This window comes from Pimephales promelas, chromosome 17, assembly GCF_988280905.1.
Source record: "Pimephales promelas chromosome 17, fPimPro1.hap1.1, whole genome shotgun sequence".
NCBI classification, from domain to species: Eukaryota; Metazoa; Chordata; class Actinopteri; order Cypriniformes; family Leuciscidae; genus Pimephales; species Pimephales promelas.
Window position 1 is genome coordinate 3,703,685 of NC_142785.1, and position 23,683 is coordinate 3,727,367.

Here is a 23,683-nt window from a genome sequence, read left to right on the forward strand (position 1 = left end):
TCCTTTCCATTCTGTTGAAATAAGCACAGCACAGCGCTCTGGCTTTGTTGGTTATATAAAACTGAGCATTTGTGTGTGCGCTTGGGTAGATTTGAGTGTATGTTTGTGTTTGTGCGCAGGTTTCAGCGAGAATGTCAGTGCTGGAAATACGTCTATACATAGACAGTCACAGCACCCACGCTCCTACCTCAAATACACTGCAGAGCTGCTATCTATAGGACACACATCATGTACTGGTGCAAAACATGAGCTTTGTGACGTACTGAAATGCAAATGTTATAGATGGAACATCTAAGAAACTTCTCATTAGGGCTGGTGGATATACTGTAGCTCAAATGCATCTTTATATTTTACTGCCTTTTGATAATATTCAGAATACATAAAACGGCTTAAAAGGGTCATTTCTTTATTATTAAGAGGAACCGGGATTTCAACCGAACAGTCTTTGTTGCCAAGGAGATTCAAAATGTTTAATTCAAGAAATAAATACAGAAAAATTCAAAAATAATCAAGGGACGTTACGTTACTGTCAGTCCAGGAACAGATGAAAGGATAATACTTAACAAAATGTTTTAGGACGCATCGAAAATTAGTATTTATTTGCACATGCCTTTTTTTTTTAACAAATAGTATATTGTAATAATTTACATAAATATAATTACATGATATATATTTGTTTATGTGTCTGTACTGCACTGTAAATACTTTTATTCAGCATTAAATTGATAAAAAGTGATATTTCTAAATATATATCTTATGTTTTCAAGAAGGATCATGTGACACTAAAGACTGGAGTAATGATGCACTTGGATCACATAATTAAATGACATTTTACAATATTCTCGCATAGAAAAACGTTATTTTAAATTGCAATAATATTTCACAGCATTACAGTTTTTGCTGTATTTTAAAATTTTACGAAATGTCTTTTAACCCTCAGGTACTGTTCGCGTGTCGCTCAAAAATGACAGCTTTTTTTCATTTCAATGAAACGTTTGTATTATATTTTAGTTCGATAATGTTTTTTATTTAATATTTTGTATTATTAAGGGATTTTATGGAACTAAATTATATTTATGCTGTAGTTATAATCCATTTATTCACTTTTTGAGCCTGAAAATGATTTTTTTTTAAAGATGACACTTGGAAAATTATTGCTGAAATAAAAATAGTTACAAAAAGTGAAATTGGGAAAAAAAAGGCACAAAAATAAATTTTTCAATTTTTATATGAAATATAAATTTCCCAAAACACATTTTTACTCTAAAACTGTGAGAAAATCAAAGCCATTAATCGAAACAAGCTGTGAGGTTGATATCTCCAAAAATGAGCTTTCAGAAATATTATGTCTGGGCGTAGTACCAAATGCGTCCACTAGGTGAAATTCATCTCCTATTTATTTCCAATGTGCTCATTTTTGACTGTAAACAGAAACAAGTGTGACTATTTTATTCAGGACCAATGAACCTTTTCGATTCATGTCCATGATTTGTGTGTGTGTGTGTGTGTGTGTTCAGACAGCAAGTGTCAAAACCATTACCAAGTTTCGTACCATTCCAATGAAGAAAACAAATCCCAAAAAACCTGATCAGAATGCGATTATATAACTCATTGGTGAGTCACGTGAACTGATCCAGAGATGCGACGATCAAACGAGTGATCATTCAACACTGAAATGACCCACATAGACATGCAGATGGAGAAGAAAGCATAAAGCACTTCCTTGTCCTCCTCCTCCTCCCCCTCCGTCCTGTCATCCCTGCATTCCTGCACTCCGGAGAAGACAGATGGTTGCTATGGCAACAGGCCGTGCGGTACGAAGGGTGGCTGTAGTTTTCCGGGGGTGGGCATGTTGTCTCTCTGTTGTTGTGTTTTCCCTCTTGCCCAGCAGGAGTGTCCGGCGGGCATGAAGCGGCACCGGTGCAGGTGCGAGAGAGTCTGGCAGAAGAGGCGGTGTACAGATTTATCATCCGCTGAGAGTCACGGCAGGTAGTGAAGGAGCATCCTAAACAACAGCGAGTCTGATGACGGATGGAGGTGGAAGAGAATAGAGTCTCAGTCCACTCATCTCACACACAGCGCAGCTGCACCAGAGGAGAACTGCACTCGGGACTGTGGCGGGACGACATCTGCAAAGGTTGCACATCACAACCGACGAGAAGCAACTTCGCAGAAATGGCACAACAACGCAAAAACAGAACTGAAAGCTGTTCTATTTTACAAATAATAATAATGGACATCAAGTCAAGACATGATTTTGCTTTTTTTTTTTTTTAAAACAACATATAACAACCAAGTCAGAGCCACAGATACTGACATATTGCACTGTAACACTATATATATATATAAAGTTTAAAGTTTGTGCATACATACACACATATATGCACTCACCACATATATATATACTGTGTTTGACCCCGCGGAATTGATTCAACAAGGTGCTGAAAGCATTCTTTAGAAATGTTGGCCCATATTGATAGGATAGCATCTTGCAGTTGATGGAGATTTGTGGGATGCACATCCATTCATTCCACCACATCCCAAAGATGCTCTATTGGGTTGAGATCTGGTGACTGTGGGGGCCATTTTAGTACAGTCAACTCATTGTCATGTTCAAGAAACCAATTTGAAACGATTCGAGCTTTGTGACATGGTGCATTATCCTGCTGGAAGTAGCCATCAGAGGATGGGGACATGGTGGCCGTAAAGGGATGGACATGGTCAGAAACAATGCTCAGGTAGGCCGTGGCATTTAAATGATGCCCAATTGGCACTAAGGGGCCTAAAGTGTGCCAAGAAAACATCCGCCACACCATTACACCACCACCACCAGCCTGCACAGTGGGAACAAGGCATGATAAATCATGTTCTCATTCTGTTTACGCCAAATTCTGACTCTACCATCTGAAATCGAGACTCATCAGACCAGGCGACATTTTTCCAGTCTTCAACTGTCCAATTTTGGTGAGCTCTTGCAAATTGTCGCCTCTTTTTCCTATTTGTAGTGGAGATGAGTGGTACCCGGTGGGGTCTTCTGCTGTTGTAGCCCATCCGCCTCAAGGTTGTCTTCACAAATGCTTTGCTGCATACCTCGGTTGTAACGAGTGGTTATTTCAGTCAAAGTTGCTCTTCTATCAGCTTGAATCAGTCGGCCCATTCTCCTCTGACCTCTCGCATCAACAAGGCATTTTCGCCCACAGGACTGCCGCATACTGGATGTTTCCCCCTTTTCACACCATTAATTGTAAACCCTAGAAATGGTTGTGCGTGAAAATCCCAGTAACTGAGCAGATTGTGAAATACTCAGACCGAACAACCATGCCATGCTCAAAATTTCTTAAATCACCTTTCTTTCCCATTCTGACATTCAGTTTGGAGTTCAGGAGATTGTCTTGACCAGGACCACACCCATAAATGCATTGAATAACTGCCATGTGATTGGTTGATTAGAAAATTGCATTAATGAGAAATTGAACAGGTGTTCCTAATAATCCTTTAGGCGAGTGTATATATGCACACACATATATAAACACAAACTTCTATGTTAGATTTGATTAATCGCAATTAATCGATTTGACAGCACTAAAATATGTTATTTATAATATTTAAAAAAATTAAATAATACATATATGAAGAGTTCAGATGCAAAAGCCTCTAAATGCCATTTGAAATTTTCTTCTTTAATGATGATTTTTTATCAAACTTGTATATTTAAGTTCAGTAATTTCACTTAAATGGCAATGAAGATTACCTATTAATTGTTATTTAAGTGAAATTACTGAACTTAAATATACAAGTTTGATAAAAATCATCATTAAAGAAGAAAATTTCAAATGGCATTTAGAGGCTTTTGCATCTGAACTCTTCATATATATATATATATATATATATATATATAATATTATTTTATAATTATTTTATAATATAGTTTAATATAATATAATATATATATATATATATATATATATATATATATATATATATATTTAAGATATCTATATCCTCCTGTTGCTTCCTTCTTATTAAAAATATTTATTAAAAATTTGAATATTATACAATTTTAATATTATATTAGGTTATTTTAAAATTAAAATCCTTAAATGTTTTATCTCCTATAATTTGATAATATTATATTACAATGATATATTTTGTCATGTCTGTTTTGTGGTTTGTCTTTTATTTTGAAATTCTCATAGTCATAAGGTGTGCTCAAATCTGTACAAGAATCAGTCCAACAAAACCCTATTCTATTTAAATCCCAATAAATCGGGTCAAAATATTTTAAATCAGTGTTATTTTGATAGACATGACAGAATATAACATTATGGTTACATGAAAATAGTTTTTACTGTTATAAAAACAAGGATTTGTGAGCACTGGCGCAACTGAAGGTGTGAGAATAAACATGAAACACATGTGATGGTTGTATTGTGTCAGAGTCCGCCGTCTGCTCTCGAATCGTCAATCACGTGGCGTCGGCGCCGTCTCAACTCAGATAACATTTCTAATTCTTCTTCTTCTTCTTTTCAATGGCGGTTGGCAAACAACATTTTATGTGCATTACCGCCACCACAATATCTAACTGGCATGCACTCCTAATTTCGTCATGTGGTTCCCCTGTTCCTCATGTGATCATGTGCTGCTTCTGTTTCATGTGTTTTGTTTCCATTGGTTTATACACAGTTCTGTTCTGTCATTGGTTCATTGTCTTGATCATCATAAGTCTTTGTTGATTTTGTGTTTGTTCATGGGTTCAGTTCAACTTGTCTTATGTTGTATCTAAACCTCTATATTGGTATAGAGAACCAATTGAGCCAAGACTGCCACTTTTTTGGGCATTTCTATCATTACCTGATTTGCATAATTCCTTCCTTCGGTGCAAAAACGTGCACCAATAAACCACGCTACAAGTGCGTGCAATTCATCCAAAATGAATTCCCTCATGTCGACCTAAACAATGGCGATCTTTCCCAAGTTAGTAAAGCTAAACAGCAGATAGTGTGCGGGAATGCGCCTTGGCAGAGTTTAAGAGAGATGAGGAAAGGCGAAAATCAACCTTTTCCAGAGGCCGCTGCACCGAGCTCTCAAAACAGACCAAGACAAACTACTCCAGATTTTACACATGACTGGAATACAGACGAGGGGTGTGCAGACGGAGGAGGGAAAACAGGTGCAGACTTGGGTCAGCTTCTCCAAAAACATTCAAGACATTGAATTAACACCTTTGCACAAATCTATGGCCAGAATATCAGTGTTCAAAGCATGTGAAAAATCTATTAGCCTGAAAAGCATCCCCTCTTTTTTAAATCGTGTAGCATACACTCTTAGAAGAAATGGTTAGAACCAGAAATGGTTCCATCCCCCGCTTCATATATGGAACCCCAAAATGGTTCTATATATAGAACCATTTTTTTGGTAAAAGGTTCTATTGGCCAAGTATGGAACCCCAGGGTTCTATGTAGAACCCAGAGGAACCCTTTTTTAAGAGTGTATAGAACCTTTTAGGGGTTCCAAATACATAGAGCTGATAGAACCTTTAAAGGGTTAGTTCACCCAAAAATGAAAATTAAGTCATTAATTACTCACCCCCATGCTGTACCAACCCCGTAAGACCTTCGTTCGTCTTCGGAACACAAGTGAAGATATTTTTGATTAAATTCGAGAGCTGTATAACTACCACATTGGCCCTTAAAGGACTGCCTCTTGACGGCCCAGAAAGTCAATGAAGAAAATGTTTAAATATCCCAAGTGACTACCGTGGCTCAACTATATGTTTATCAAGCGACGCGAATACTTTTTGTGCGAAAAAACAAACAAAAATAACGAGTTTATTCGACTATTTCTTTTCTTCCTTGTAGGCCAGAAACGAGACTTCCTTAGATTTCCACGACGCATGCGCGAGAATTGCGATCTGCTCACACCAGCTTTACACCACTTCAGATCGCAATTCTCGCGCATGCGTCGTGGAAATTTAAGGAAATCTCGTTTCTGGCCTACAAGGAAGAAAAGAAATAGTCGAATAAACTCGTTATTTTTGTTTGTTTTTTCGCACAAAAAGTAGTCTCGTCGCTTGATAAACATATAGTTGAGCCACGGTAGTCACTTGGGATATTTAAACATTTTCTTCATTGACTTTCTGGGCCGTCAAGAGGCAGTCCTTTAGGAGCCAATGTGGTAGTTATACAGCTCTCAAATTTAATCAAAAATATCTTCATTTGTGTTCCGAAGACGAACGAAGGTCTTACGGGGTTGGTACAGCATGGGGGTGAGTAATTAATGACTTAATTTTCATTTTTGGGTGAACTAACCCTTTAAGGTTCTATATAGAACCTTTTCTTCTAAGAGTGTAGACAATGCACAAACACACTGCAGCTAAAACAGTTGTTACACCTCTAGTAAAGTTCAGTTTTTACATGCAAAATATGGGAAAAAATACAGACTATATCAGATTGAGAATGTTCCAGCTGTTTCACCATCTGATATGGAAACTGCTCAGCATCTGACAGGAAAGCCCTACTGCGATGGAGACGGCACAGCGTATCACTGGGGTCTTTATAACACTAGGGGCCCTGTCTTGCACCCGGCGCAAATTACTTTGTACACTGGCGCATGTATCATTCCTATTAGGGACTTTTCCCTCCACAGACGCACGCCGGTAAACTAGGAAATGAACTTGCGCTCGTAGGTATGGGCAACGATTAATCGCGATTAATCACAACCAAAATAAAAGTTTGTGTTTACATAATATATGTTTGTGTAGTGTAATAAGTATAATTAATTAGTATATATAAATACCCACACATGCATGTATATATTTAAGAAAAATGTGTTATTAATATATCAAATATTTACATGCATGTATATATTTAAGAAATATGTGCATGTATACATTTTATATATATTTATTCACAATTAATATTATATATAAATATAAATATTTGATATATTAATAACACATTTTTCTTAAATATATACATGCATGTGTGGGTATTTATATATACTAATTAATTATACACACTACACACACATATATTATGTAAACACAAACTTTTATTTTGGATGCGATTAATCGCGATTAATCGTTGCCCATCCCTACTCCATGGGCTCCCAATATGTAGATCTACATCTGGGGAGCGATATTTTTTTTTCCTATGATGGTAGGGGAAGACTCATAAATGCTATTAACCCCAGTGAAGGGTAGGTTTAGGGACAGGGTTGGGGTAGATCATATATTTATATATACAGTAATGTAACGTTAAGTCAACGGCGTTCATAAACACGCTGAAAAGCGATTATGCGTGTTGATAGCACGCCAAAAATGGAAATATGAATTGGCGTGTCATACATACATGGGAGAACATCAAACGGCAACATTCTAATCTGAAAGATGAAGCCTACCCGGAAGTGCGAAAAACTGCAATACATCTCAAAACCGCTAGAGGGCGGATATCAGACGTCATGTTAAAATATCTGTTTTCACAGCATAAATTCATATGTTTACAGTTTGGTCCCATGGACTTTTATTGTAATCTACAATATGTTCCGCGTGCCTGACAACTGTGAAGGGGGTGAATTGTTTTCTAACTCGTTAGTTTAGATCATATTTAGATATAAAATGTATGACAAATAAGGGCGGTTAACTTTGATTGACAGCTGATAACGGGCTGCGCCGAGTGGAATTTGACGTCTCGGCCATGATCTGACACAACACATCATTCCACCTCTGTATCCTTTCTGAAATTTTGTATTTTGTATTTACCAAGATTTTCCAGTATGGCACCGCCCATACCCCCCATAAACAGCCTCAAACTTGAGTCTATGGGTGACGTCACAGACGCTTTGTCCATATTTTTTACAGTCTATGGAATACATACAGTACATCACCAATTGACTTTTCCCGTTTTCGAATCCATTCAGCCGATTTATTTAAAAGACTATCAGTAACCAGACAGTTTCTGGTCTCATTGACTTCCATTGTAGGAAAAAAATATATACTATGGAAGTCAATGGGACCAGAAACTGTCTGGTAACTGATATTCTTCTAAATATCAGAAAATCTGCTGAATGGATTTGAAAATGGTAAAACTCAACTGTTTAACTCTGGGGGAGTTTTAAAATGAGCCTATTTCCAAAAAAAAAGTGGAGTATCCCTTTAATGGATGCCAATGGATGCTTAATAAACGGCTTTTCTGATGAAATAGCTTATTTAATGAATCGACACCCCTAAACTTCAACAAGTTCACTTGTAAACATTCGTTGGCGCACACGTCTTGAAAAGTGAAGCCAAAGCATTTATATCGCCCCCTGGTGGCTGGTTGCAGTATAGGTCATAAACCCAGCCTTTTACATGTGAATGAATGGGATGTGAGCCAAATAAATTTTTCCCAAAGATGGGTTTTGCCAGTTCTTATCAAGTCAAGTGTTCGTTTTTCATATACGTTTGTTTTTAGTTAGTTATTTGATGCTATACATTTACATTTATGCATTTGGTAGACGCTTTTATCCAAAGCGACTTACATTGCATTTCAATACATGTTTTACATTCTCATCAGTTCTCAGTTCTTGCTTTCCCTGGGAATCAAACCCATGACCTTGGGCATTGCAAGCGACAATGCTCTACAGTTTGAGCTGCAGGAAAGCTATAAAAAAGGTGACGATCATTATCTCACTAACTTTATTGCATAGACTCACCAGTGCAAGATGACAGCGGCCATTTCTGGGACATTTGTCTTCATTATTCTACAGTTCAAGGAGGTGGAGACACATCGTCCATCTTTTTTTTACAGTCTATGGTCTGCACACACAAGCTTAACTAACAGTTGTCTGCACTTACATGCAACTCTGGATGCAAAGCTCTAAAATGTACTGAATGAGTCACCAACAGATGCAGGAACAGAAAGCGCTCTGCAGTCCCAGCAGGAGATGGGCCAGCCGAGAATCGAGGAGCTCCTCACTAACTCAGCTTTTCACAGAGGAGCCGAGAATACACACACAAAAACAGGGGGTGGTGGTGACAGAGAAAGGTCATAAGCCAAGGTCAGAGACAACAGATGGATCGAGTCAAAGGGAGGATAGGGTTTCAATACCTCTAATGGTAGAACATTGTTCCACAGATACACTCACCTGATTTAATTTCATATCCATTATTTCATTATGGGATCTGATTATGGGACAAAAATCAATACTAATATGAGCGGCTGTTCTATATTGTGAATAAAGTCATGACTACAGGGCATTGTTAGGCATACTGGACTAACAAATTGTATTACAAGATTACTTTATTAAAGGGGCTGTATGTAGAATTCAGGAACAGTGACAACGGTGGCCGTTAAGTGAACTACAGCCAGAAACGCATAACATGCTGAATGTGATTCGACGCCCCGATATACTCACAGCGAAGATTTTTTTTCGTTTTTTGCTTTAAAGAATGAAATACCTTTGCGGCAATATGCTTTTAATGAACATCCTGACGCAGTCCACACTCCTGAGAATGAATATGTAAATATGTACTGCGCACTTTCCTATCAATAACAATATAAACACAACAAAAATGACAGCAGTTAAGAAAACATATGATCATAGTGATGTGGAAATGTTTGCACCAACTCAAGATAATTAAAATTATGCTGTCATGATAGTTTGATTATAAGTAGACTATATATAGATCTGGCTATGTGAGACTATAGTTTGAATGAATCCTTTTGACATTACAGTACAGAGTCCTGAACATTATATAAGCATCATATGTGTTACAGAACTAGACTTTCATAGACACAAATAGGAAGTTTCATTAAACTGATTCACCAATTAAACAAACAGACTCTTTCATTTAGAATAGTGCTTGTCAACCCCAGTATTACAAATCTTGATTTTATCTCTAATACTTAATAAATAAATGTTCAACATTAAATAATGATTAACACGTAATTCATTAATATGGAATGGAATGTTTTAAAGAAATGTATAATTCACCTGATTTCATTTCATTACATCATCTGATGATGGGACAAAAATCAATATTTAAGCAATAAGACCTGAGAAGCTGTGCTATATTGCAAATATTATTAGACATTCTGGACCAACAAATTCATTTAAACATATTGTTCAATTAATTCACACAGTAAAAAAAAATATTGTTGGTTTAACTTAAAAAAAATTAAGTCACCTGGTTGCCTTAAAATTTTAAGTTGATTGAACTGGAAAAAGTGAGTTAATACAATGAAGGAGATTGATTTAATCATTAGAAACTCAAAATAATTATCTGAACTAAATAAATTATTTAAGTTGATTTGACAAAAGAAAAAATGTTGAGATAACAAATCTTGAAAATATTTTTTTTTACAGTATCAGAGTATTAAGATTTTCTCAGTAGCGTTCAACATTAAATAATGCGTTATGTTAAATGTTAAATTGTTAAATGTGTAAATGTTTATATATTTTCTTCAATGACCTTTTCTAGCATGACTCACATGCTGGTTTCATTTGTTAACATTAGTAATCACTGTAAAAAAAAAAATATTTTCAAGATTTGTTATTACAACATTTTTTCTTTTGTCAAATCAACTTAAATAATTTATTTAGTTGAGATAACTTAATATTTTGAGTTTCTGATGATTAAATTAATCTCCTTCATTGTATCAACTCACTTTTCCAGTTAAATCAACTTAAAATTTTAAGGCAACCAGGTTACTTACTTTTTTAAGTTAAACCAACAGTATTTTTTTACAGTGTAGTAAACATGAACCAAAAATGAACAATACTGTCAGTTGAATCACTGAATCACTCAATGAATCACTGTCGGTGAAAATGAATCACTGTCAGTTTGTCCTGAATCTAAACAAATAATTTGCATCACAATCTCAGACCCAACAAATTGTCATTAAGATGAACAGAAAGCACACATGTGGAAATTAGAAATCATCTAACAATCTTAATATTTGCTTTCTGGAACAGTATTGTCAGACTCAATGGGACCTCGGGATAACTTGAACCGCATTCCACGAGAGCTTGAGACGGTGGAGGAATCGCTGAACATGAAACCAGCTCACGGGGAAATGTGAAGCATTCGCACACTGACAGATGCCTGAACAACAGCGGGAGGCAGTGCGGATACAGCGGTCACGTGACTCCGAGCCGCAGAACAGCCGCACTTACTGGATGTGTTCAAATACCATGAGCAACAAGACAAATGAAGGTGCGTGTGAGGTCGGTCGGTGTGTTTCCGTGTACCAATGCTGTACCAGCGCATGAATGCTATCATGATGCTGAACTCTAAACACTGCTATGCAAAACACACTGCGCTATTGTTCTGAAACTCGTACACTCTTTATGCATGCACTGGTCCTGAACATCAATCAAACACATACAAAGAAACTCAAGCATTACACTGACCAGATGGCCCAATCAGATCTTATTTTTCTGTACGCCTTCCTTTCAGGTAAGCAAGATTTATTCCCTTGATAAGCAAAATGTCATGGGATATTAATATTCCATGAGATCATAACAATCACCAGCTGACTGTTGTGATTGATTGTAGAATCTTTCTAAAGAGACAAGCCCCTCCCATATGTGTATCTCCACCTACTTTAAACCCCTCCCATGCCATTGGCCCCTCCCATCTTCAGGTGTTTCTTCTGGGTTCAGGTGTTCATGGAAAAATGATCCAGATATACACTACCGGTCAAAAGTTTTAGATCGGTAATATTTGTTATGTTTTTAAATGTCTCTTCTGCTAACCAACGCTGATTTATTTGATGAAAAAAAAAAATGACAAACAGTAATATTGTGAAATATTATGACAATTTAAAATGACTGTTTTCTATTTTAAAATGTAATTTGAAAGCTGAATTTTCAACATCATTCCTGTTGCTTATTACACATCAGTTTTCAGTGTCGCATGATCCTATATGCTGATTTTATGCTCAAAAAACATAAATTATTATTTTCAATGTTGAAAACAGTCGTGTACCATTCCCCCCCCCCCCCCCAAAATTCTAAGATGAATAGAAAGTTCAAAAGAACAGCATTTATTTAAAATAGAATCTTTTCTAACATTATAAATGTCTTTACTGTAACTTTTGATCAATTGAACTCATCCTTGATGAATAAAAGTATTTTCTAATTTCTTTCCCCCAAAAATAAAAAAATAAATTCTTACTGAGCCCAAACTTTTGAATGGTAGTGATTAATGTTACAAAAGCTTTCCATTTCAGATCAATTCTGTTCTTTTGAACTTTCTATTCAAAGAATCCTGAAATAAAAATGTAAAAAACTGTTTTCAACATACATGTTTCTTGAGCATCATATTATAATAATTTCTGTAGGATCATGTGACACTGAAGACTGGAGTAATGATGCTGTAAATTCAGCTTTAATCACAGGAATAAATTAAACTTCACTATATATTCATATAAAAAACCGCTGTTTTAAATTGTAATAATATTTCACAATATTACTGTTTTTTTTTTGTATTTTTTATCAAATAATTGCAGCCTTGGTGAGCAGAAGAGACTTCTTTTAAAAACATAAAAAATCTTACCGATCTAAAACTTTTGACCGTCCTCAGGACGTCAAAACCTTGAAGGTCCTCAGATCACTTGGACGTGGCTGTGGTAACAAGGTAAAAACGATATAAATACTGTTCGTTTTCTCACACAAACCGCTCGTTTCGTGTCTCAGGCCATCAATGTGTACTTACATTTACGAGTCATTAAATTATGTTTAATTTGGACTTCTCTGTGCATGCTCTTTGAGGTGGTGACCATAGACCTCCATTATATGATTGATAGACGAAAACGGTTTGACCTAAAAATATCAAAATTGAAACTACTGCAGAAACAAAGACACCTACATCTTGGATGCCCTTGAGGTAAGATAAAACATACCAAAAATTAATTTCAAAGTGAACTATCCCTTTAACATAATTATTTAAATGCTTAGCAAGGAATCTCAAGGCGGTAAAGACGTGATTGCTTGCAGATTGCATGTAAAGGACCTCCATGCGCCCTCTAGAGTTTCATGACTGAACTATATATTTTAATTAGGCAAAATAGTTATATTATACATAGTTAATATGTTATATATAAAGTAATTATCAGTGCATCCCAATGAGGATTGACAAAATATCCAACAAACAACAGTACTGTATCTACTGTTAGTCTAGTACACGCTGAACACATTTTATTTTACAAGGCAAGCTTTGTGAGTATATTATGCCCCAATTTTAAAATACGCTTCATTTTCTTATGCAAGAAAAACTTGTTTTATTCTTTGATCATTGTAATTTCAGACAAGCTGCATTAATTCATGAATCGAATGCTTTTCAAAGCGTGGATCACTGACATGAGAACAATTATGTGTTTTGAGCATTTTAGGGTAATGTACACTAATACACTTCAGAGGAGAACACACACTCCTAACACAAAAAAGCCTAGCCAGGGTTCAGTAGAGCGTGTCTAATACTTCCTTTAGATAGTGCGGCGCTTTCTACACACACTCACACGTGTCGAGCAACATCTGCTACATCTCTGAAAGTGCTAAACAACTGGGCCGCACTTGTGTGTGAGCGCGTGTCCGAGTTCATTCGAGGTCAGCTGCAGTCTCAAAACCCCGACGCATGTGTGAACATAGCACACCGTTTATGTACAATAAGGGCATCAGCTTGAGAAATAGACATTTGTGATGATAGAGCTTTAAAGGGATAGTTCACTTTGAAATTAATTTTTGGTATGTTTTATCTTACCTCAAGGGCATCCAAGATGTAGGTGTCTTTGTTTCCGCAGTATTTTCAATTTTGATATTTTTAGGTCAAACCGTTCTCGTCTATCAATCATATAATGGAGGTCTATGGTCACCACCTCAAAGAGCATGCACAGAGAAGTCCAAATTAAACATGAGTTAATGACTCGTAAATGTAAGTACACATTGATGGCCTAAGACATGAAACGAGCGGTTTGTGTGAGAAAACGAACAGTTTATATCGTTTTTACCTCTTGTAACCACAGCCACACTGCGCCCTCGCCATCAGATCACTTGGACGTGGCTGGTTACAAGAGGTAAAAACAATATAAATACTGTTCATTTTCTCACACAAACCGCTCGTTTTGTGTCTTAGGCCATCAATGTGTACTTACATTTATGAGTCATTAAATCATGTTTAATTTGGACTTTTATTTGAGGTGGTGACCATAGACCTCCATTATATGGCTGACAGAACGGTTTGACCAAAAAATTGAAACTACTGAGGAAACAAAGACACCTACATCTTGGATGCCCTTGAGGTAAGATAAAACATACCAAAAATTATTTCTAAGTGAACTATCCCTTTAAGCTCCTGTCTGTCTTCAACGGCACATTCATTCACATGCGTTTCTGACCATCACAAAACCTGATGTGAAATATGAAGCTTGCGCAATGGTTAGAGAATATTTATGAACCATTTATATTTACTTAATTTGTAATTACAGTATGTCACTGATTTGTATGAATGCATCTCTCACAAAATGAGCTTTGGTTGGCAAACACATCGGAAGCAAAACGAGTCTAGTGTCTTATAGTGCATATAATGTCTAGAAAACACTACAGTTTATACACTGCGACAGAAAAGGCTGAGAATGTAGTGATTTTGAAGATGTATTCGCAAAAACTAATCAATAAAATATTCACTTTTCAATCCCTCCAACATAGGGATCCATAAATAAATATACACAAACACTACTGTTAGAAAACGGTACACAACATTAATAAGGAATCCGCATATTAGAAGGATTTCTGAAAGTAATGATGCTGAAAAATGAAGCTTTGCATCACAGGAATAAATTCAATTTCAAAATGTGTTCAAATAGGAAACAGCTATTTTAAATTGTAATATTATTTCACAATATTACTGATTTTATTGTATTTTTATGAGGTATGTATCGACCATCAGACCCGGGTATCAGCACTGAAAATGTAATATCGGCTAATGACTACTTCATCTGAACAGGATAATAACATTCTGGTATAGATGATAAAACATCATGTTGGGAACAAATTTGATTTGAAAATTGAATGCATTTTTTCAAGCAAGCCTCGGAAATGCCGGGAAGGTGACTTTGAAATGCAAGTCATTTGACAAATGCAGGTTATCAAGCACAATGCACAACTATTGGTGTGTGGATGTTCTGAGAAAGGGCGTCGCGTGACGGTTAGCTTATCCTCTGTGTTAATGAGCCAACGAAAACACGTTAATGATGTCACAGCACTAAGCTCTCTTCAGTGAGGAATGATACTGGGAATTTGTTGAGCTAATCAAAACGACATCTTTCCAGCGCATGTTGATTGTGAAACGAGCAGAGGAGAGAAAGGATATTAAGAAGACGCGCTGCTGTTTAATGCGCTCGGCCGTCAACACGTTAATGATCCTGACACTCAATTACCCTGCTGATACCCACAATCCTTTACTGGAAATGCACACAGAGACTATGTTGATGGGCAAAAATATATATTTTGTGGCTTTATCGGTTAATTTCATTAGCATGGATTTCTCTTCATCTGTTCAATGTTCACAATATGTACTACACAATGATATTGTGGTGAAAATAAAACAAAAGTAAACTATAGTAACATGCTCATGTTGACCCAGCTTTGCGTTTGATCTGGTTCTTTACTCCACTGTCCCAGTTGTTTCACGACTACACGCACACATAATAGCACTAATTATATGATTAAATATTATATAATTAAATTAATATAAATAAAAATAGGACTGATGGCTCACATTATGCCGAATACATAAAAAATTTACGGAAGAGGATTAGGGCCAAGCAATAATAAAAAATAAAACCATCTGGAGATTAAAGTACAGTAATTATAATGCGAGATTAAACTCGTTAAATTTAGAGAAAAAAGTCTAAATACAATCTTGAGAATAAACTCATTAAATGTCGAGAATAAAGTCTTGGTTCTCGAAGACAACGACTTTATTCTCGACATTTAATGAGTTCATTCTCAAGATTATATTTTGACTTTTTTCTCGAAATTTAACGAGTTTTTTCTCAACGCGCAACAACTTTATTCTCGACATTTAATGAGTTTATTCTCAAGATTATATTTCGACTTTTTTCTCGAAATTTAACCAGTTTTTTCTCAACGCGCAACAACTTTATTCTCGACATTTAATGAGTTTATTCTCAAGATTGTATTTCGACTTTTTTCTTGACATTTGACAAGTTAGTTTTTTGTCTCAAAGCTCAACGACTTTATTCTTGACATTTAATGAGTTTATTCTCAAGATCGTATTTCGACTTTTTTTATCTCGGAATTTAACGAGTTTTTTCTCAAAGCACAACAACTTTATTCTCGACATTTAATGAGTTTATTCTCAAGATTGTATTTTGACTTTTTCCTCGACATTTAATGAGTTTTTTCTCAAAGCACAACGACTTTATTCTCGACATTTAATGAGTTTATTCTCAAGATTGTATTTTGACTTTATTCTCGACATTTAATGAGTTTATTCTCATAATTGTATTTCGATTTTTTTCTCGAAATTTAACGAGTTTTTTCTCAAAGCACTACAACTTTATTCTCGACATTTAATGAGTTTATTCTCAAGATTGTATTTCGACTTTTTCCTCGACATTTAACGAGTTTTTTCTCAAAGCACAACGACTTTATTCTCGACATTTAATGAGTTTATTCTCAATTTTGTATTTCGACTTTTTTCTCGAAATTTAACAAGTTTTTTCTCGAAGCACAACAACTTTATTCTCAACATTTAATGAGTTTATTCTTAAGATTGTATTTCGACTTTTTTCTCAAAACACAACTTTTCTCTAAATTTAACGAGTTTTTTCTCAAAACACAACAACTTTATTCTCGTTATTTTTATGAGTTTATTCTCAAGATTCTATTTCAACTTTTTTGACGCATTATAATGACTTTAATATGATTAAATATGAACATTTACTAAAAACAATGACTTGCAGGTGAAATAAATAAATATAAATAAATATATATATGTTCTATCTATTGTGGTAGTGAATGGCATAATTGTATGTATAGCTCTTGTACCTTTACATTTTTTAATCAACATTATTTTAGTTCATAAACTTGATGAAGAATTGTTTATTTTATAAACAATTAAACAATCGTTTAATCGCTTATAAAATAGGACAATTACACAAACGCCTTATATACTTCTATATTATACATCTCATTATATAGTACCTAAAGCAATTGGCAGGTTTAAATGTTCGGCATATTAAAATTCATCCCCAGAGGCTTTAACTGGCAGATATATCACATGCAACGGCTCTGCAATACAGGAGAACCAAACACTGTAGAGATGTGCGAAAACCAAACCTGCCTTTCAGTGCCAAAGAGGGTGAGCAACAGCACTCGCACCTGTGGGCAGTCCACACACACACACACACACACACACACTGACGACACATTCTGACTGAGCTGCACAGCCACATCATGAATGTGCGGCCCGGATCACCATGGTAACCGGCGGAAGAGGACAGGAGCTCCAGCAGGTCTTGTGCACTTTCTCCAGATAAACAGAGAAACATCCATTTACAGTGATGCACACACACCTGAACCATGATCCCGCTATGACGCCCGCCGCAGCGCTCGCAGTAACGCAGCCCAGTGTGGTCAGAGTTGCTACAAAACCCCTAAATCCTTGAGACATGAAAAGCATCTATTTTCTGTAGCTGATGACGGAGCTTCAGAGTGAGTCTGTGGACGGTTATGCTGGTTGACGAAGCGAATGTGGATTGCATGGACATTTTTCTAAGTTTGAAAAAAAGTAAAACACATTTGGATATCACGTGGAAACTGACCCTTGCTGATCGCTTTAAAAGTTTCCATGGTGCAGACGCATATCTTAACCACTTGCACACCCTATTGGGTAACACTTTACTTGAAGGGGTGTGCATAATAAGACTGACACGACACCTTCATAATCATGACATGACATATGAGTTGAATATGAAGTAGGGTTTATGTATGTTTATGACAACTCATTAAGTGTCTTTCGCTCAATAATGACATTTTGAATGCATATGACATTGTTTAAGATGTCTTTGTTATGACATCTTGACATAAATGAAGTTAATCTGTTGTGTGGTTGGCTTTGACATTGGCTGTCATGAGGCATTATAACTGTGTCATGAATATTGTTCGTGACCTCAACTACAGTGGCACTAATTGAATTTGTCATTAAAGAGTTATAATGGCTTCATGACAGCCAATGTTGAAACCAACCTGGCAGTTTAATGTAATGTTAACCAATAAAGCAAGGTGCTTTCTTAAATTTGATCATTAATCTGCTATGTCATGTTTATGACAGGTCGTGTTGTCTTAATAATGTCAAGATGTCATAACAAAGACATCTCAAACAATGTCATATTTGCATTCAAAATGTCATTATTGAGCGAAAGACACTTAATGACAGTCTTATGCACACCCCTTCAAGTAAAGTGTTACCCAATAGGGTATATTATTCAATATTTCAGTGATGTTGAAGCCTCTTCACTCGTCAGTGATTGACTAATCTGAGGCCGAGATGAGAGCGAGGGGACACTGATTCACAGTAGTGCACCACTCTTTACACAATGAGTCCAAATGATACAATTGCTTGTCTGTTTTAAAGGCTAAAACTCCAGCTCAAAAAATATAAATAAATAAATGAGTAAATAAATAGACAAATACAGAGGACAACATTTGAAGTGGATCAAAAAAGTTGTCCTAAGACAAGAACAAGTATTGTTCAAAATTCATGTATAATTTTGATGAAAGGTTTTGATCCACTTCAAATGTTGTCTACTGTATTTGTTTATTTATTTGTTAAATTATGTATTTATTTATTTTATAAACCACAGCGCACCATTAGTGCCCATTATATCATCTGGTGTCACCTTTCTTTCCAAACGAAGACTATTTTATGATTAAGCCATAAAACTAACAAAGAAATAAATGGATAAATAAATACAATTATTAATAATTAAAAAATATTATATATACAATATATATATATATATATATAAATTAAATATATTAATAAATATAAATAAATAAATATACATTTAAAAAGATAAATAAATACATTTGAGTGAGTGAGTGAATAAACAAGCAAACAAATAAATAAAATAAGTTATTTCCCCCAAAAAGTGCCCATTATATCAACTGCACTTGTATCACCATAAAAAGATGTCTTTGTTTCCAGGCAAAAACATTTTTTTAAGATAAGTCACACATACACACACATACACAAAAAAGAAAAGAAAAAAAAACTGGTGTTTTTTATTTATTCTTTAATTTTTTTTTCTTTATCTTTTTAAAAAAAAAAATACATTTCACAATTTAAAAAGATAAAGAAAAAACTGATTAAGTGAGTGAATGAATGAATAAATAAAAAACACCAGTTCTTTCCAAAACAAGTGGCCATTGTGTCAATTGCATAAAGATGTCTTTCTCTCCAGGCGTCTTATAAAAACAAAGCGACTCCTGGAAATTGCATAGAGGCTAATCAGATTGTGGAAGTGGACACCCAAACACCAAAGCCGCTGAACACTTCATTTCAAAAGCATTATCTTTAATATGGAGCTGGTTTTCCCTAACAGCTCTGACTCTTCTGGGAAGCTTTCCACGAGATGTTGTAACATAGCTGTGGGGATTTGTTCTCATTCACACACAAGAGCATCAGTGAGATCAGCAGTCACCACGGCACATCCCAGAGGTTAACCCAACTCGTCGGTCTATGCGACGCATCATATTCACAGCACATTACAATATGTTTGATGACGCTTATTTACCTTTTCGTTAAATGTGTGGAGAAAGATTTTAGACCAATAAGATTTAGCAGTGGAATTTAATTCCAAAAGTTCTGTACGTAAAAGTCTTCTATGCACAACAGAAAATTAGTAAATTGCTTACAGTATTATACACATTGTGCAGCATCAGTAGCTTCAAAGGGCTTTAAACGATTTCAGACGATGAATAAGGGTCTGTACTGTGATGCGTGTTCGTGACTCTCCTGTTCGAACTCGTTCAACAAAATGAACAAATCTTTTTTCGAGTCATGACTCGAAGGGTCCTAGATAAGACCCTTATTCATCGTCTGGTGTCGTTTGAAGCCCTTTGAAGCTGCACTAAAACTCTCATTTGGACCTTGAACCGTTTGGTTCCCAATGAAGTCCTGGAATGTTTTCATCAAAAACCTTAATTTCTTTTCAACTGAAGAAAGAATGACATGGGCATCTTGGATGACATGGGGGTGAGTAAATTATCAGCAAAAGTTTTTTTTAAAAAGTGAACTACTCCTTTAAGGACAACAATTTTCATTGTGAATGAATAATGTATCGTAAATAAATAAATGTTCTTCCTTAAAATACAGGGTGCATACAGTAAGTCAGGACACCCCTATGTTAAATTCCCATAGAGGCTGGCAGATTTTTATTTTTTAAAGGCCAGTTATGTCATGGATCCAGATAATATGCATCCTTGGCCTTTGGAGTATCATCATCACACACCCTTCAACGTACCTACAGTACACTGTAAAAAAATATTGATGGTTTAACTTAAAAAAGTAAGTAACCTGGTTGCCTTAAAATTTTAAGTTGATTGAACTGGAAAAAGTGAGTTAATACAATGAAGGAGATTAATTTATCCATCAGAAACTCAAAATAATAAGTTATCTCAACTAAATAAATTATTATAAAGTTGATTTGACAAAAGAAAATATGTTGTGATAACAAACCTTGAAAATATTTTTTACAGTGAGAGATCGGCATGTGGTGCTTTCCATAAGATCATCTCAAATCAAACCAGCTGTAGGCGAACTGAAATGAAACCATGCCAATCTCTAGGTGTGGTGAAGTGTGTGTGATGATGTGGGGCTAGTCTGATGAGCTGAATATTAATTTCATAATCATTATCTGCATTCACTTGAACTGATTTGCTAAAACGTGGACATTCCACATGTAAGCGCTAGCCAATGAGATTGCTTGCTCATTATTCCCGCCCACTGAAGCAATGAGCATTTATATGTAGCGCGTCAATTCTATGTGCAAGACTCTCACTTTCTCTCTCTTTGCGTGTGTGAGAGAAACACAGAAACATCAACCAAGCGACTGCTACACACTGGTGCGACAAAAAACACACTGAGCATCCGTTGATATCAAAAAGAACTGATCACTCACCCAAGAGAGAAACTCTCAAACGTCCCATCAACAAAACAAAGAACAAAATCTGCTCGGTAAATCAGCAGCCTCTTTCTATAAGCACACACAGACTATTACTGAGTAACATGGAAACACTGAAGGTGAGAATTGGTAAGACACGCTGGTATGCGGATCCTCAATGTAATGTTTAGTGAATCAAGGCGCAAGTAATAGCTATGAGAGGATACACACACACACACACTCAGTTACGCTGACATGAACTCACCCAGTGAGAAAGAAAGAATCAACGTCCCTCCAATATTTTTGATATTCTTGATGCACTCTTTGTGTGGTTAGATAATAAAGCAAGTTACTTTAGTTGCCAAATAAACTTGGCTTTGTTTATTACGAATGTTGTTTTCTCCAAAAAACAAATGGTTTTGTTCCTCTCTTGTAAGTCATTTTGCATGAACGCATCTGCTTAATGCATGAATATAAATGTAACTGAATGTCAAGGCAAGAAACATTAATGGAGCCATTTTCATAATACTAGGCATATGATTAATATTGTGTGCATATTTTAAAAATAAACAAAAAACATTATTTGCACATAGTTCAAATGGATTACTTTCAACCCAGGCTCTTTGGGAAAAAAACATTTCTGCTAAATGACGGACTCGTACCCGAGTACACACAAGATCACAATACACAAACATCTGATGTCCAAATGTTTTAGCATTTTGAGATCATAACATACAGAAATGCATGAAAATAAGTCGTAATTTGTGTGAAAAGGAATAAAAGTTGTTGGTGTTTTACTGGGACTAGCTGGAAAATGCATTTAATTGTACGTCGTACTTTTTAGTAAGTTTATTTTTTTAGGGCTGTCAAACGATTAATCGCGATTAATCGCATCCAAAATAAAAGTTTGCATTTACATAATATATGTGGGTGCACTGTGTATAATTATTTTATATATATATATGAATACACACACATGCTTATATATTTATATATAATTTATATTATATATAAATACCAATTTTTATGTATAAATAATATTTTTTTCTTAAATATACATGCATGTGTGTATATTTATATACGTATAAACAAAATAATTATACACAGTGCACCCACATATACTATGTAAACACAAACTTTTATTTTGTATGCGATTAATCGTGATTAATCGCATACAAAATAAAAGTTTGTGTTTACATAATGTTGGTGCAATGTGTATAATTATTTTATATATATATAAATACACACATACTTGTATATATTTAAGAAATATTTTCAGGTATATACTGTATATAGATTTATATATAATTTATATTATATATAAATACCAATATTTTATATATAAATAATATTTTTTCTTAAACATACATGCATGTGTGTATATTTATATACGTATATACAAAATAATCATACACAGTGCACCCACATATATTATGTAAACACAAACTTTTATTTTGGATGCGATCAATCGCGATTAATCGTTTGACAGCCCTATTTTTTTTTAAATATAATTAGCCCATAATCCCTTAAATCTCTTCAAATCCCATCAATTGATTCAAATGAATAGGTCATTTGTGTCCATTCCAACATAACAAAACAATTGGTTACGGTTGGTTATCAGACTTGAACTTAAAGCCATCTGTGTACATTGATTTCGAGTGTGTGTAAGATAAGTGCGCATCTAAATTCAATAATGTGTAGATTGCATATGCCGTCATCATATTTCATCAGCAAGCATTCTCTCCAGATATCCAGCATCAGTCAATCCCTCTACACAGAACATACATTTATTATATAGAAGTGAGTGAAAGTAAACACTCACGTATGCTAGCCAGTGGAAGCTTAGCTCCGTAACATCAGTATTAGCTGTGGGAAGAAGATCCAACACACTGTTAATCCCACAGCTCTGTTTTGTAAGCAAATCATTATCCAGACTATTAATGGCACACTGCAGAATTCTCTCTTCCTCCCTCTCTCTCTCTCTCTCTCTCTGTCCTTCTCTTGCTCCCACTCAGTCTCTCTTTTCAGTCCGTTTCTCCCACCTTCTCCATCTCCATTTCTCTCCGTCTGTTTTCGGGGAACCTTTCTAATGCTTTTTCTCTCTCTTTCTCCGTTCCAAATCCTTGAGAGCTGCCTATGGAGGCATTTTACGCCATCGCTGGTGCGCTCCCGACTTATCCAGTGGCTTTCTTAATGATGCTGACTCGTAAGATTTACTTGTTTTAGCGAAATTTTAGAGGCAACACTGGATGTTTCCTTAAATGAGACGCCAATCCCATAATGCACTGCAACAAGCTCTGTGAAAATGTATCCAACATGGCATAAAAATAGAATTGTTGATTATAAACGTAGAAGTCATTCAATATGTAAGCAATAAAATTCCTATGTTGTGTTTATTTGAGGTTTCATGCATATATTACGCATTGTTCACGGTCAGGGACTATTTTTTCAAGCGGAAGGAAGGATTTTAGTGATTTTACTTCATGAAAGTTGCACTAATACATATTTTTTTT

General features: G+C 35.4%; 1 protein-coding gene across 7 annotated transcripts in view; it reads right to left on the minus strand.

The window, feature by feature from the left end:
• Nucleotides 1-23,683, minus strand: part of tanc2b (tetratricopeptide repeat, ankyrin repeat and coiled-coil containing 2b) — a 218,256-nt gene that overhangs the window by 75,319 nt on the left and 119,254 nt on the right. Inside the window, exon 1 of one of the 7 annotated variants that reach the window (XM_039657680.2) lies at nucleotides 22,993-23,067. The exons of the other annotated variants lie outside the window; for them this stretch is intronic. The gene's annotated coding sequence lies outside the window, so the exon portion shown is untranslated. Of the gene's footprint in view, nucleotides 1-22,992; nucleotides 23,068-23,683 lie in introns of those variants that run through there. 7 annotated transcript variants of the gene reach the window in all.